Source organism: Notechis scutatus, chromosome 5, assembly GCF_049901735.1.
Source record: "Notechis scutatus isolate UNSWTSFEM ecotype Mainland chromosome 5, rNotScu1.2, whole genome shotgun sequence".
NCBI classification, from domain to species: Eukaryota; Metazoa; Chordata; class Lepidosauria; order Squamata; family Elapidae; genus Notechis; species Notechis scutatus.
The window spans coordinates 67,864,406-67,879,420 of NC_142013.1; positions in this window are offsets into that span (position 1 = coordinate 67,864,406).

Here is a 15,015-nt window from a genome sequence, read left to right on the forward strand (position 1 = left end):
TGTACAGTGGCTGGAATCAGTTCTTTGGAACTCTTATTTCCCAATTGGGTGTTAATATGTTATGGGAACAGTGTAAAAGGTTCTTCCTCCTTCTTGAAACAACCACTAAGACTCCTGCACTAGGGTTTGAAATAGTTGGGGCAGAAATTTCAGCAATAAGAACCACTGTCTTACAGAACCAATTAGCCCTTGACATGATGTTGGCAAGGGAAGAGGTGTCTTCAAACGTATAGGCTCTTCATGCTGTGTGTTTATCCCTGATGGTAATCGTAGTCTATTTGAAAATATTAATAAACTTCGCCAAGCTGTCAAAGACTACAAAGAAGGGCCTATGACTGCTTATGGGTCATCCAAGTAATCCTTGGATTACTTTCAAGTAATTACTTTTCTGGTATAGGAGAAAAGATTATGCTTCTTCTAATCTCAGTATTATCCATCTTGTTTCTGCTGTGTGTCATACTTGTAATAATCAAGAAGTGCATATCCACTATAGTCCCAAGACCTTCCCCAGTGCCCCTTATGACTGTCACAACCCATGCCACAATGAGGAGATCCAGAGGTTCTTTGCTGGAGATTAGCAGAGCACCTTCCATAAGGTCCATTGCCTCTCAGGTCTCTAGGGTGTCTTCCCAATCTATCCAAGAACAAAGAGCCCCATCTATTGCATCTGTGATATCTAGTGACCATGGCTATACTCCTATGAGAAAGGGCAATACTTTTCAGCCAGATTGAATACCCACTCTTCTAATACTTCATTGTAAAATGCTGCAAATCAAAATAGATTCCTTTTTCATCTTACATGAAGAATGATTACTTAAGGAAATAGATTGATTAAGAGGCTTGAGGTACTATAAGCCAATAGCTATATACAAATGTTGGTGTTGTCCTATAGGACAAAGCAGAGGGACTGAGAGAAGAGAAAAACTGGGCTATGAAACTGCTGCAACTATATAGGCCACAAAATGATAGCAGGCTTGAAATAAAATGCTGTATATTAAAGTGTCAGCTAGAATGATTTGCTAAGCATAACGAAAATATTTGTAATTTGCTGTGCTAGCGCTATTTGCAACATGTATCTGCAAAGTAATTAGTTTCAGAAGCAATTTTGGACTAAGAGTTCTTGGGCATTGGAAAATAAGGAACTGAAAGTAGCTGATGGATAGAGGTCTGAGATATACAGGGGTGTATGTAGAGACTGCCTGTCAGTATAGGAGAACAAGGAAGTAACTTCAGTAAAATTCTACTTACTAAGGGGCTGTCAGAAGAAAAGGTATAAAAGAAGGAGATGGATTTCAAATCACGGCCACTGATAGTAGCTATTCCTTGCTACTATCAGTGGCCATGATTTGAAACCCATCTCCTTCTTTTATACCTATTCCTTGCTGGATCCAGCTATTTTCTTTGGACCTCATTGCAATGGGTTGCTGATGTAAGTAATGCTGTATTTATTTACTTTGATGGCTATTCATGTTCCAAATTGCTCATGAAATAAACCTCTGACTCTTAAAGTAAGAATTGTTTTGTTTGTGTTGCTGTCTCCATGTTTTATTGGGTTCATTTTGTGACAATACTTTATTGGCAACATTTTGAAATGGCATTTTAAAATGCTGGAAACATTTGGTTGATTTTTGGGAAAAATTGCTTGAACAAAATTGGAAGTAGGTTTTTAGCTTTTAAATTGGATATAACGTTGAAAACGTAGGCGGTGGTGCCATCTTCTGGTGAAAGAAACTACACTATATTTTTACAAGTCTGGAAATGTCCTTGAAGTAACATCTGGGAGATTGTTTTGCTTTCTTTTTTTCTCTTTGCATAATGTCTCATATCTATTTTCTTCATGGCTAAGAAGCAATTTTTTTGAGACTTTTGAAAATTGCTATGTAAAGTGACTTACAAAAATCTGGAATTATCATTGAAACTAAAGAGTTGGCTACATGGTTTATGAAGATATGGTGAAACCTTAGCATACAGGAATTAAAGGGGAAAAAGACTTATTGGGAAACTTGGAAGAAGTAAACTGACTGGTGGAGGACTACAAAGAACAATAAATACTGTACATCCTGAGGAATGATTTGGGGACTAAGAGAAATGTTTTAATACTGGCTTTTTGATGTTACAGACAACGGAGAGATTGAGAGCTTGGTAGATTATTCAGAAACTTTGTGATTTATTAAGATAAAACAAAATGCTTCAACAGGGAAAAATAAGTATATTTCAAAAAGAAATATTATTGATCAAAGTATTCATGAAACCATAACAAAGAACCACAAGGAGATAAAGGATTTGTTACCTGATATAGTTGTGAGACCAGAAAAAGCTCAGCAAATGACAATGAAAAATAAACAGGTAACCCTGAAAATAGAGGAGAAAATAGAAAAAACAGAGGAAAGGATAGAGCTGATAAAACAACAAATAAATAAAAAAGACAAGGAGGAGATACTCAAAATGGATGAAACAGACCAGGTAGATTACACATTAAGAGATCAAAAAATAGAATTGGATAATCAAAAAGACATTTCTGAAGTGAGGATAGAGACATTGATAGACATAGTGAAGGTTAGGGAGAGAGAGAGAGAGGTAGAGACACAGGGAATACTTAGATTAAATATGAATGATGCATGAAGATATAAAACACTAAGAGAGGAGTATGGAAAACATGCCAAAAAATGAGCAAGAATTGAAATACTAAAACAAGCAAGAGATGATGGTAGAAATAGACTACCTATTAATAACTTTATTCATTTCTAGATGTTTTTAGATCTATTTTTTTTCCTAATATCTTTACAGATATTGATGTTAGGCTGATTGGTCTGTAGTTTCCTAGGTCTGATTTTTCCATTTTTTTGAAGATGAAAACCACACCAGCTGTTTTCCAGTCCTCTGGTAGTTCCCCAGTGCTCCAGGATTTTTAATATGGTACAATGGTTTTGAGATAACATCTGCCAGCTCCTTCAGAACTCTGGGATGTAATTCATCAGCTGTCAGTGATTTATATTCATCAAGGTTAGACAGGTGTTCTCTTACAATTTTTTTGCTCATTTTAATTTTTATTTCTAGTCTGTCTTTTACAGTTACTGTATGTTTTTGGTAGATTGGGCTATAGTTTTTTTTTTTTTGCCTGAAGACTGATGCAAAGAATGAGTCAAGCAGCTCTGCTTTCACATATTGCCTGTTACTTCCTTGCCATCTTCTCTCTTTAGTGGACTGTTATATATGCCAAAAATAGATTCAACAACCAAAGAACCATAAAAAGGCTTTTTTATTCAGAAAATTTGCAAATATCGGAATAGGACTTCATCTCCTTAACATTAGGAGTATAAAGATGCCACACCAGAGGTGGTATTCAGCAGGTTCTGACCAGTTCTGGAGAACTGGTAGTGGAAATTTTGAGTAGCTAGGAGGACCGGCAAATACCACGTCTGACTGGCCCCACCCCCATCTATTTTCTGCCTCCTGAGTCTCAGCTGATCGGCTGGGTCTTCTTTTGTTGCCCTGCACAGGAAAACAGAGCTGGGAAGCAGGTTAGTGGGATGGGGAGGGAATGGGATTTTGCAGTAACCTTCCCCTGCCATACCCACCAAGCCATGACATGCCCACCAAGCCATGCCCACAGAACCGGCAGTAAAAAATTTGAATCCCACCATTGCGTCACACCTAGAGTGGTTATTACATTTATAGGGTTTTACATATATGTATGTTATGTCATTCTTCCTGTTATGCTCTTTTAGTAATTTTAGGGACTTTCTCTAGGTATTTTTCCACTAACTCCTCACAGACGCCCATCTCTTGGAAAGTAACTCGTTCTCATGGCTTGTCTTCCTGTTATGACCATCTGGGTAATTTTATAATACAATAGATCATTAACCAGTTCTGTTCAGGTCAGGATGACCCAAGATCTTTTTCACATATATGTATGTCAAAAATATTACAGTCCCATGTTCTAGCCAAAAAGCTGACATTTGCTACAGAACATAACAAGTTACAGAACATAACAAGCTTATTTGTTATAGTTATATAACAGTCCAGTAATCTTTTCATAGTTCAAAAATCAGATAAATATAGCTTCCCTTATGTTCCTCATTTTCAGAGGTGTAACTCTTAATATGTAATTCCAACATATGACAATTCATCCTCTCTTTTGGTACCATCTTGCACCTGGGAAGGGGCATTAGTGCTTACCTGATATGCCCATTCTCTGTGAGCTGTGAAGCGCATCTAGACATGGAAGGTGCTTTCTTCTGTCATCTGATAGGCTGAGCTGAATTCTGAGGACACTCGTCTTTGAGGCTCCTCCTTAGTGTCCCCAGTTTTGGCGAAGTTGAAGTGATAAGTTCATCATCATTCTCCTTCACCTTTGCTCTATAGACTTGGCCAGAATTGGACCACCAGACGGACTCTGAGTGGGGCTGGATGCTCTTCACAGCTCACAGAGAATGGGCGTATCAAGTAAGCACCAACACCCCTTCTCCAGATGAGCTGTTCAGAGCATCCAGACATGGGACATACCAAAGCTTGGTGTGTCCTACAGGAGGGTCTCTGTCTGGTTGGAGTCCCCTTTTGTTACGTGTGGATTTGTTGTAATACTTGTCTGCCAAAGGCTGCTTCAGTGGAAGCAAAAACGTCCAGTTTATAGTGCCTTATGAAAGGTGACGTTGAAGCCCACATTGCTGCCCTACATATTTCTTCGATCGACGCTTGAGTGGCCCAAGCAGCTGATGTTGCAGCACTCCTATTGAATGTGCTGTAATGCCTGTGGGTACAGGCAATGACTTTGCAATCGTGGCTTGTAGCCACCTGCCAATTGTCAATGATGTGACCTTCCTGCCTTGAGTAGCTGTTTGAAAAGAGACGAAGAGCACCTCCGTCTTTCTAAAAGATGCAGTTCTGTCTATATAGATTCAGAGTGCACGTCTTACATCTAATAAATGCCATTGTCGCTCTAGACCGTGAGATGGTCTAGGACAGAAGTTGGGGAGTATCAACTCCTGAGCTCTGTGGAAGGTCGAATTAATTTTGGGAATGAAGGTTGGATGTAGACGAAGGACAACTCTGTCAGAATGAAAAATGCAGAGATCTTGTCTCACTGATGTCAACTAAAAAGATACTCCTTTGGTATTTTTAGCTGCCAGAAAAAGGGAGTGGGGGAAAACAAGACATTCCTTAAATGCCTAGATAATCACCCCAGCATCCCAAAGTTGTCGGGACATAAGAAGGTTATTGAAGAGTATGATGGATGACTCTTGGAGATGGATGTGTCCCATTGGAGAAGTCAAATCCAGGGGATGGCAGGAAGACCAGGGTCAAGGGAGAAATGTATGATGTAATTTAGTATCAGCTGCACCCAGCTAATCAACAACATGGCCACTTCTAATAAATCAATTTTCTTTTCTCTGAGATGTGGCTAGAGACTTTTGGTTTGAATGAGAGTGGATTTGTTGGAGCCCTGACAACTGACAGGGTGGCTAGCTTAGAAATTTGTCTTGCAGATGTTATCGCTACTAAGAATACCACTTTGTAAGTAAGTAGATGGAGACTTGTGGTTCTCAAAGGCTCAAAGGGTTGTTTTGTGAGTGCTGTGAGAATCTTGGAGTATCTATGGACTTCTGGAGGTCTTAAATTAGTGGCCCCATGGAGAAAACTGCATATTGTTGGGTGATGAGGGATGGCTCTTAAGTCACCACAGGTAATGACCGAGGCTAGAGCCGCCACTTGTCTGTGAAAAGAGTTTGTTGAGAGTTCTCTGTCTAAACCTTCCTGAAGAAAGTCCAATATTTGTGCCACAGATGGAGAGGTGGGGTCTATTTTCACTTTGTCACACCACCTGCAGAAGATGTCCCAGGTGGCGTTGTATATTCGGTTCATTGATGGCCGTCTGGCTGCTTGGATCATAGAGATGCTTTACTGGAGAGTTTCTCACCTTTCAGATGTCTCCACTCAAGTGCCATATGGCTAGGTGCAGACATTGTGGGTCCAAATGTTGAATTGGACCCTGTGTGTGCAAGACTCTGTCCAGCGGGATTCTCCATGGGTCTGTTATTGATAGATTCCTGAGATCCACGAACCACGGATGTCTTGGCCCACCAACAACAATTCCGCTTTCTCCTCTAAAAGCTTTTGGACCACTTTGGGAATCAGTGGGAGAGGAGGGAAGGCATAGAGGAGATCTTGAGGCCAGCCACAGCATAGAGTGTTGACTCCCTCTGCTCTTTGTGTTGGAAATCTTGACATGAACCTTGGGAGCTGTGCGTTGATAGGTGAGGCAAAGAGATCTATGATCGGTTGGCTGAACAGATATGACATCTCCTGGAACAGTCTCAAGTGCAGGCACCACTCGGAATGGTCGACAGTGGCCCTGCTCAACCAGTCTGCCTGGGTGTTGGACTGTTCCGAGATGTGTTCTGCTTTGATCAAGTTCCTCTCTGCCCAGTGGCATAGCTTCTCTGTCTCTCTCATCAGTGATTTTGAATGGTGCCCCCTGTTTATATGGGTCTTTGTGGACACATTGTCGGTCAGGATTAGGACATGTTGCCCCTGAATCAGAGATAGAAATTTGTGGAGGGCCAGATGTACTGCCCTCAACTCCAGCCAATTTATGCTGCAGGGCTGTTCTGTCATGGACCAATGACCCTGAGCTGTGAGGGACTGACAGTGTGCCCCCCATCCAAACAGACTTACGTCTGTTGTGATAGTCTGTCTGTGAGGGTCCTTGAAAAGACAGCCCTTGTTGATGTTTACTGTGGTTCATCAGTGTAGCGAGATGAGGACCTTTGATGGAATGGTGACCTTGAATATAGAATTGCTCCTTCCTGACCGCTGATATGGGAGCAGAAACCATTGAAGGGTTCTGGAGTGGAGTTGGGCCCAGGGAATAATAGAAATGCAGGAGATCATTTTTCCTAGCAGTTTGGATAATTGGGCCAGGGATACACTTTTCGTAGTCCTAATCTCCTTTGACAACTGCTTAATGCTACTCTGCCTATCTGGTGATAGGAATACCCTTACAGCCACTGTATCAATGATAGCTCCCAACTGTAGGAGCCGAGTTGAAGGTGTTAAATGACTCTTGGCTCAATTTATTGAAAAACTGTGTTCTTGTAGAGCTTGTAAAGTAATCTGAGTATCTAGTTCAGCTTGTCAGCTGGACGATGACAAAATTAATACGTCATTGAGATAGCATTGTAACCTAATAGGGTGACTTGTAAGATGGGCTGCTAATGCTGCTAGAACTTTTGTAAAGGTTCAGGGGACAGAAGCTAGGCCAAATCAAAGAGCTTTATATTCAAAATGGTGGTTATTATAACAGAATCTCAGGAATTTGCTGTGTGTGGGTCTGATGGGAATGTGTAAATATGCCTCTGTTAAGTCTATTGACGTTAAGATGTCTCCTTGTCTAATACTGAGGACAATTGATTGTAAGGAGCTCATCTTAAATCTGCTGTAGATCAGGAAGCAATTTAGGCATTTTAAATCTAGAATGGTTCTCCAACCCCTCAAACATTTTGGGACCACAAAGAATAAAAACCTTGCCCATGTTGACCCGCCAGAACAGGTTGGATTGCATGGATCTCCAACAAATGCTGGATTGGAGCCAAAGTAGGTGTCATGACGTGACATGTGACGCTATGGCTCTAGATGAAAATTTGACCAAATTAAAGGTTGCATCTGCAGAGACTTCTGCAGCAGTCATGACTTTGGCTATGCCCTGATGCGCTCTGGTGTTCGATGAGGGAATGGAATCTCTCAGATGACGAAGCCACCTTAGGGAAGATCTGGTAAAGAATGAGGCTGCTATAGCCGCCCTGATAGCCCAGGCGTCTGCTAAGTGAACCCTGCGAAGGGCTAATTCTGCTCTCTTGTCCTCTGGCTTAAGAGCTTCCTCTGCTTCGCTAGGTATAGCAGAAGGAGAGGCTAGAGCGACTACTGGCTCATCTATGACAGAGGCTAGTAGAGAGTTAGACAAATCTGGTGCTAAGTTGTAGAATTTCCTATCATATCCCGTTGGACTGGGATAAGAGGACCATTGTTTCTGAACTAATTCAGTAAACATTTGTGGGACTGGAATAACTTTCGCCTCTGTGACAAGTTGAGAAAAAATTAAATCATCCGACTCCTTCTTCTCTGAAGGCAGTTGGGAGGTAGAGTTAGGATTGCCAAGGCGTGCCGTGTTCTTTGCCTTGAACAGTAAAGATTTAAATAAATGTGGGTGGGACAGACCCATGAAATTGGGTTAATTGGGTGCTAAGCCTTCATTGTCTGACATGTCCTTCTCTATCTGCTCTGCCTCAGACAAGGATGAATCATTGTCCTGAGAAGAAACAGACACAACCTGTTCCAACTGGTCTATTTGGTCTTCCCTACATTGAAGCCCATGGTCGTGCATATGAGATATTAGGAGATTTGCTCCCTGGGAAGGTACCTGAAGTTGAATAGATTCGGCTCTGCTTAGCAATCTATGCGATTGAAGATCATGGTCGGGTTCTGCCTGTTGTTGCCTAGCCATGAGGGCCTGTTGCACTCCTGCTCCAATGCCTTGCTTAATAGCTTGTTCCATCCAGAGTCTTGTATGTGAAGGAATTTCTTGGGGAAGAGATTCCTCTGCTCTCAGGCCAGCAGCTGTAGGCATGAATGTCACCTCCGGAACCCATGGTACAAATAATACAGTTGATTTGTTTGGTCTTGTGAAATGTTACAGCTCCTGGATTGTGTTGACAGATCCAGGGGAGAAGCTGGGATTGGTACTGGAACAGGAGCTATTGTTTGAGGAGATACTATTTGCTTATTCTTTTCAGCATCACGAAGGCACCTTTTGAGTTGTTTTTCTAGTGCTCTCTGGTACCTCTTGGCATCCTTTTCAGTGGCCTTTGAAGGCTTTTTAGAATCAGATGATTTACTCTTGGTCTTAGTCATAGTTTTTCTGGCTTTTGTGGCTGCCACTCCAGAGCCTGAAACAGTGGAGCTGATGGAACTTCCACTTTCCATTACAACCCCTAGTTACAGGAGTTGTGGGAATATGAGGTTTAATTTTACTGGCGGTTGGCATGCCTAGGGACCTGCACCAGTATGGACAGGGATCCCTATGCAATTGATTTAATTCCCCTTCTTTTTTAATTTTATAAGTTAATTTATTAATTAATTGATTAACTAATGAGATAATTAATTATAAATATTTACAATGAATTTTAATTTAATTGCAATCAACTCCAATTAAGATACACCTTGACTGCCCAGATGAAGTTGAGTTTGCTGGGCCAGTTAGGAATAAAACACAGACGCACAAATCCATACACAGCAGCTGAGAATGGTGTACCTGAGAGGAAGAATGGAATCTTACAAACAATGAAGGACTCACTGCTGGAGGATTCTGGTCTGAGCAAGTCATATTAAGGTGAAATCATGTTGACTGCTAATTATTTAATCAATAGGCTGTGGAGTTCATCTATTAATGATACTCCATATGCAGTGTTATATGAGAGAAAGCCATCTCTGGCACATTTAAGGGTGTGTCAGATCCATATATCTGTCATTTCTTCAGTGGAAGAAGGAAAGGGGGGGGAGACTGATAAGGAAATCCTTTCTTGATGTAACCTGAATATATTTAATCTTATATTGAATTTGTATAACCTACACATGATACAATAGAGGGAGGAAACCCAGATGGCCAGAACCTATCACCTCTGAGAGGCACAGCCAGGAGATGAGAAGACCATAAAAATTCCATAGTGAGATGTGTCCTGGGAACCTCTGGAAAAGTTTGTTCTAAAAAGGGGGTGGGGGAAAATTAGGTATGCCCTGGGAAACTGTGAAAAAGATCGTTTCTACAAAAGGGATTAACATACAGACTTTGGTTTCACTAAATACACATCGAGATAAGGGGAGGGGTTCTAAACTCCCTTATCTATCCCTGTATGCCTGAGAGACCTTAGACACTGCTTTGAACTCCTACATGAATTGTCTCATCTCAATAAAGGATTCCTTTTGATACGTTTGGTTTTCAGAAGTTCATTCTTGTTAACTGAATGGGAAAAAGTTCTGTAGCCTGACAGGGTGTTTGGAAGCAATGCATAGGTGCATATTCCAAAAACAATCAGGAGAAAAGGTCAACTAAAGGCTAGAAAGCTCAGGTTTATGTGCTATGAGCCTGGCTTAAAGAGCTATCGCTTTAGTGATGGGAGCAAAATAATAATGATTTCCAGGTCTGCTAGCTTTGCAGAGCAAAATTGGAACATAATTGATGCCAATATTTGGAACAATTCACTTAGTGATGGTGATCCACTTAGTGGCGGTAACTCACTTAGTAACAGTGTCAGTGTTCAGGGAGGAGAAGCTGAAAAAGAACAAGAAAAGGAGAAAAGGAGTCAGGAGAAGATGATGACTCAGATATGAAGCAAGAGAGGGTTGAAACACAGGATCAGTCAAGGCCATGCAGGTCAGAGCAATGGAACAAGGGGATTCCACCTGACAGGTATTCTGCTAGTGAAGTAAAAGTGTGTAATGTGTGGTATGAGCCAAGGAATTTTAAAAAATATTGGCATTATCTAAAACTGAACAAGTAAAGTGGAAAGAAGCCATAGGCAAAGAGATGAAATCCATGGGTGAACATAAAATGTTCACATCTATGACTTTGCCACAGGGTTGCAAAGCCATAGGATGTAAATGGGTATACAAAAAGAAAGTACTACCCAACACTGAGATCCAATATAATGCAAGATAAGTGGCACAAAAGTTTTTCACAGAGGAAAAACATGCACTATGATGAGGCATTTGCACCTATGGTAAAGAATGAAAGCATAAAGTTGGCACTAGCATTGGCAGTGGCACATGACCATAAAATTTGGCATTTTGATATAACCATAGCATTCCTCAATGCAGAATTAGATGGTTCAAGCATCAGGATATGAAAGTAAAAAGCTTAACACTGTGTATAAATTGAACAAGGCCATTTATGGGCTGAAGCAGTCAGCCAGGAATTGGAATATCTGTTTAGATACGGCATTAAAGGGTTTTGGGTTCAAGTTGCAAAGCTGATGGTTACATATATACTGGAAAGTTACAAGGTGGGGATTGTCAATTATTAGTATTTGTGGATGATCTTTGTTTCATTGCAAATGATGTGTCAGGTAAAAGAATTTGCTAATCAGTTAGAGAAGTTTGAATTGAAAAAATTGGGTGAAATACAAAATTCTCTACACAAAAAAAATGGTGTAGAGATACAAAATATTGAGAAAGGTAGTTATGTTCTCATTCAAAGAAGAAAAATTGAACAGCTGTTGGAGAAATATAACATGAAGAATTGTAATTCTGCTCCAACACTGTATAAGCACAGATTTTCATAACAATTTGGGTGAGGACATAAGTGAAGCCTGTGATGAAGAGATATATCAGTCAGCAATAGGGAGCCTGTTATATCTGTCACAATGGTCCAGACAAAACATAGCTTGTGCAGTAAGCATCTTAAGTCGCTTTACTGCTGCTCCAACACAATTGCATTGGATGGGTGTAAAAAGGATTCTCAGGTATTTGAAGGGAACTGTGAATTTGGGTCTTCAAATACAGGTCTCTGAAGAATTAAAGTTAAAATGTTATGTTGACAGTGATTATGCCAATGATGTGAAAACCAGAAAGCCCAATTCTGGGATTGTAGTATTATTTGGAGGGGCTTTAATTGATTGGAAGTCCAGACAACAAACAACTACATTTCTACTGCAGAGTCAGAAATTATTACTGTATCTGAACTTTGTTCAGAGGTAACTTGGTACATACAGCTGTTACAGGATTTAAACATAGGTAAATGAAGGTAAATGAAGCTGTAACAGTGTTTGAAGATAATGCTGCTTGCAACAGGTGTCAGAGTAAAAAATAGAAACAGGCATGTAGATATTAAATATTGTAATGTCAGAGAAGCCATCAAATGTAAATTAATTAGCTTGCTTCACTGTTCTTAAAAGGACAGATGTAATGGTAGATATAATGATCAAGCCATTGGGAAGAATATTAAGTTATTTGGTTTTATGTCTATTCCAGTAATAAAGGGAGGAATGTCAGTGTATAAGAATTCATGAATGGGAATAGCCATGGTGACAAGTCAGCCAATGGGGACTGTTTGGTGACTGAGACACAGGATTTGTTATGTGAGCCATGTGAGATGGCTTGGAGCCTTGGTGTATCTTAGCTTAACTGTTCTGTGTATAAGAGAGTTCATTTGTTTTTACTTGAGAGTACTTGTTACTTCTTCTCTCTACCACATTGCAAGACCTGCATGGGTATTGTATACATGTATCATGTTTTATATTATTGTATATAAAGACGTTTTTTCTATATAATGAATCCTGCTGAATTATTTGCTTGTGTGCTAGCTGGATTGCTACAAACTCCAACAGCTTCTTGTTTGCCTTTTGCTGCTTTGGAAAATACATTGCACCCCCCCTTCTTTGTGGCAGCCCCTCAAAAGCCTGTTTTGTGACCTGCCTATCACACTCTTGGGCAAAGCATGTGAGCCATTTCCTCATTTCAGTGGTCCATGAAAGTACATTTATAGTATGGAGAGGCAGATAATAAAGATAATAAAGTCAAAAAAAGACAAACAACATTTTTACACAACTATAGATATGTTGAGGCCTTTGAAGTAAGCGGCGGTAGGTGAAGCAAGGCTGGGTGTGACAAAAAGGGGAGGGGCGAGGGGGTAGGGCATGTTGAGGAGAGGAGAGACACCCTTCAATGTGAGTGACATCCATTTGGCCACAACCACCCAGTCACATGACCACCCAGCCACGCCTACCCAACCGGCCATTAGGGCAGGGAACCAGTTGTTAAATGATTTGAATCCCACCACCGGAAATAAGTTGCTATTGAACTAATAACAGCAGAAAACTATATATTCAAAGAATTTTGGAATGTTAACACTTTAACTAAGAAAGCAGAATTTTTAAAGATTTGATTTTAAGCTATGAAGGCTGATAACACAAACATAATCAAGCAACTCAGGATCTATCCATCACCAAAGGCCAAACCTGCAAAGGTAATAAATGTGAGCTTGGTGGTAAAGTTGCCTGTGAACGAGACAGCACATTCCTATATAAGTTTTAGTCTATTCCTTCAAAGTATAAATAATTTCTTCTTCTCCCACTAGATGGTGCTTTAGGTTCATTTTAAAAATAATTTTCTTTTCTTGGAGGGGAGTTTAAATCTGATTGGCTCTCTTTTGTCAGAGTAATCTGTGAAATAAAATAAAATATTTTAAAAATATAATAAGCAGAAAAAGTATGTGAATTTCTTTGAAAGAAATCAATGAAGCAACTTGTTTTCTTGGCTGAAATGTTTTCTTAAATTATTGTTTGAATTTGCAACAGACTTGGCTGCAGGCTTAATTTACAAAATAGTAACAGGGCAACAAGATTTTTTACTTGCAATGCCATAGCAATGGAACTATTTTCAGCCTTGTTCCCTCCCTCCAACAACAATCCACCAAAACTGAACAGGATGTATCATGTTGCTATTATTAGTACTTCACTAGTACTTTTATTCATACCTGATGATATACAAAGCATATAGCAAGCATCTATTATTAAATATTATTTAAATAGATTAATTATAGCCAAAATCCAACATGTATTATTCTGAAGCACTGATGCAGAAGGGGCTGGAGGAACGTATTGTGTATGCAAGGGCTAAGTGTGGGTGGCTACACTGCAGCATATTGAGACTCTTTCCTCCCCTCTGTTTCAACTGCTGTTTTTTTATGTTTTAAGATATGATTTTTCATTGATATTTAAATTCTTAATTGTTGACTTTTAACTTATTTCAATATGTTTCTTTCTTATGGAAGGAGCTGGGGATGAATAATGGTAACATGAGGCTTGTAGAAAGCAGCCACGAAAAAAAAATTGTTACATGGGTCGGCACTATCTTATATCAATTTATTAGAATATTTGCTGACAACAAAATGGCCCAATGCTGGTAAATGTACTTATAAATGAAACGGAATATTTTTGGTATTTACCCTAATTGCTCACAGCCACCTAACAATAATGCCTCTTCCCTGTGGGCAAGGACACTAATAGGATAAAGATGAATATTTTTTCAGATAATTTTATTGATGATCGTAGCCTAGCAATAAGATGCTGTGTGTGCTTATGCAGAAAAAGATTTCTCTGAATTACTGAATTGTAGGTCATCTAAATTGTAGTCCAACCCCCTGCCCAAGCAGGAGACCCTACATCATTTCTGACAAATGGCAAATCTCTTCTTGAAAGCCTTCAGTGATGAAGCTCCCACAACCTCTGTAGGCAAACTGTTCCATTGGTTGATTGTTTTCACTGTCAGAAAACGTCTCCTTATTTCTTGGTTGAATCTCTCTTTGATCAGATTCCATCCATGATTCCTTGTCTGGCCTTCAGGTGCTTTAGAAAATAGCTTGACCCCTTCATCTCTGTGGTAGTCCCACAAATATTGGAACACTGTTATCACTGGTCCTTCTCTTTACTAGACTAGCCCAGTTCCTGTAACTGTTCTCCATATCAGTGGTCCCCAACCTTTTTTGTACCAGGGACCAGTTTCAAGCACAAACACTTTTTCAAGGACCGGGAGGGGAGAATCGAGTTTGGTGGTTTGCTTGCAGACGTTTCATTACCTGACTAGGTAACATCTGATGTTGTTACCTAGTCGGGTAATAAAACGTCTGCCAGCAAACCACCAAGTTCAGGAGCGCCTCGGCCCTGCCTCCCTCAGCCCCATCCCTCAGGTGTCTCCCTCCCTCCCTCAGGTGTCTGCCTCGTTCCTCTCTCAGTCGCTCTCTCGCTGCTCCATCAGCCCAGGAAGAAACTGCTTCAAAGAAGCCGGGGTGTGTGTGTGTGTGGCTTTTCCTGTCACCGCAGCTCCTCCGAAGCGCCCGTTACCCCCCCCGCCCACCCAGTGCGCGTTCTGCCCAGTGCCCATTCTGCCTGCCTGCCTGCCTGCCTTCGTTTCGGAGCAGCTTCGGCTGATAAAAAGAGGCGAATAGTTATTATTCTCAGCCGAAGC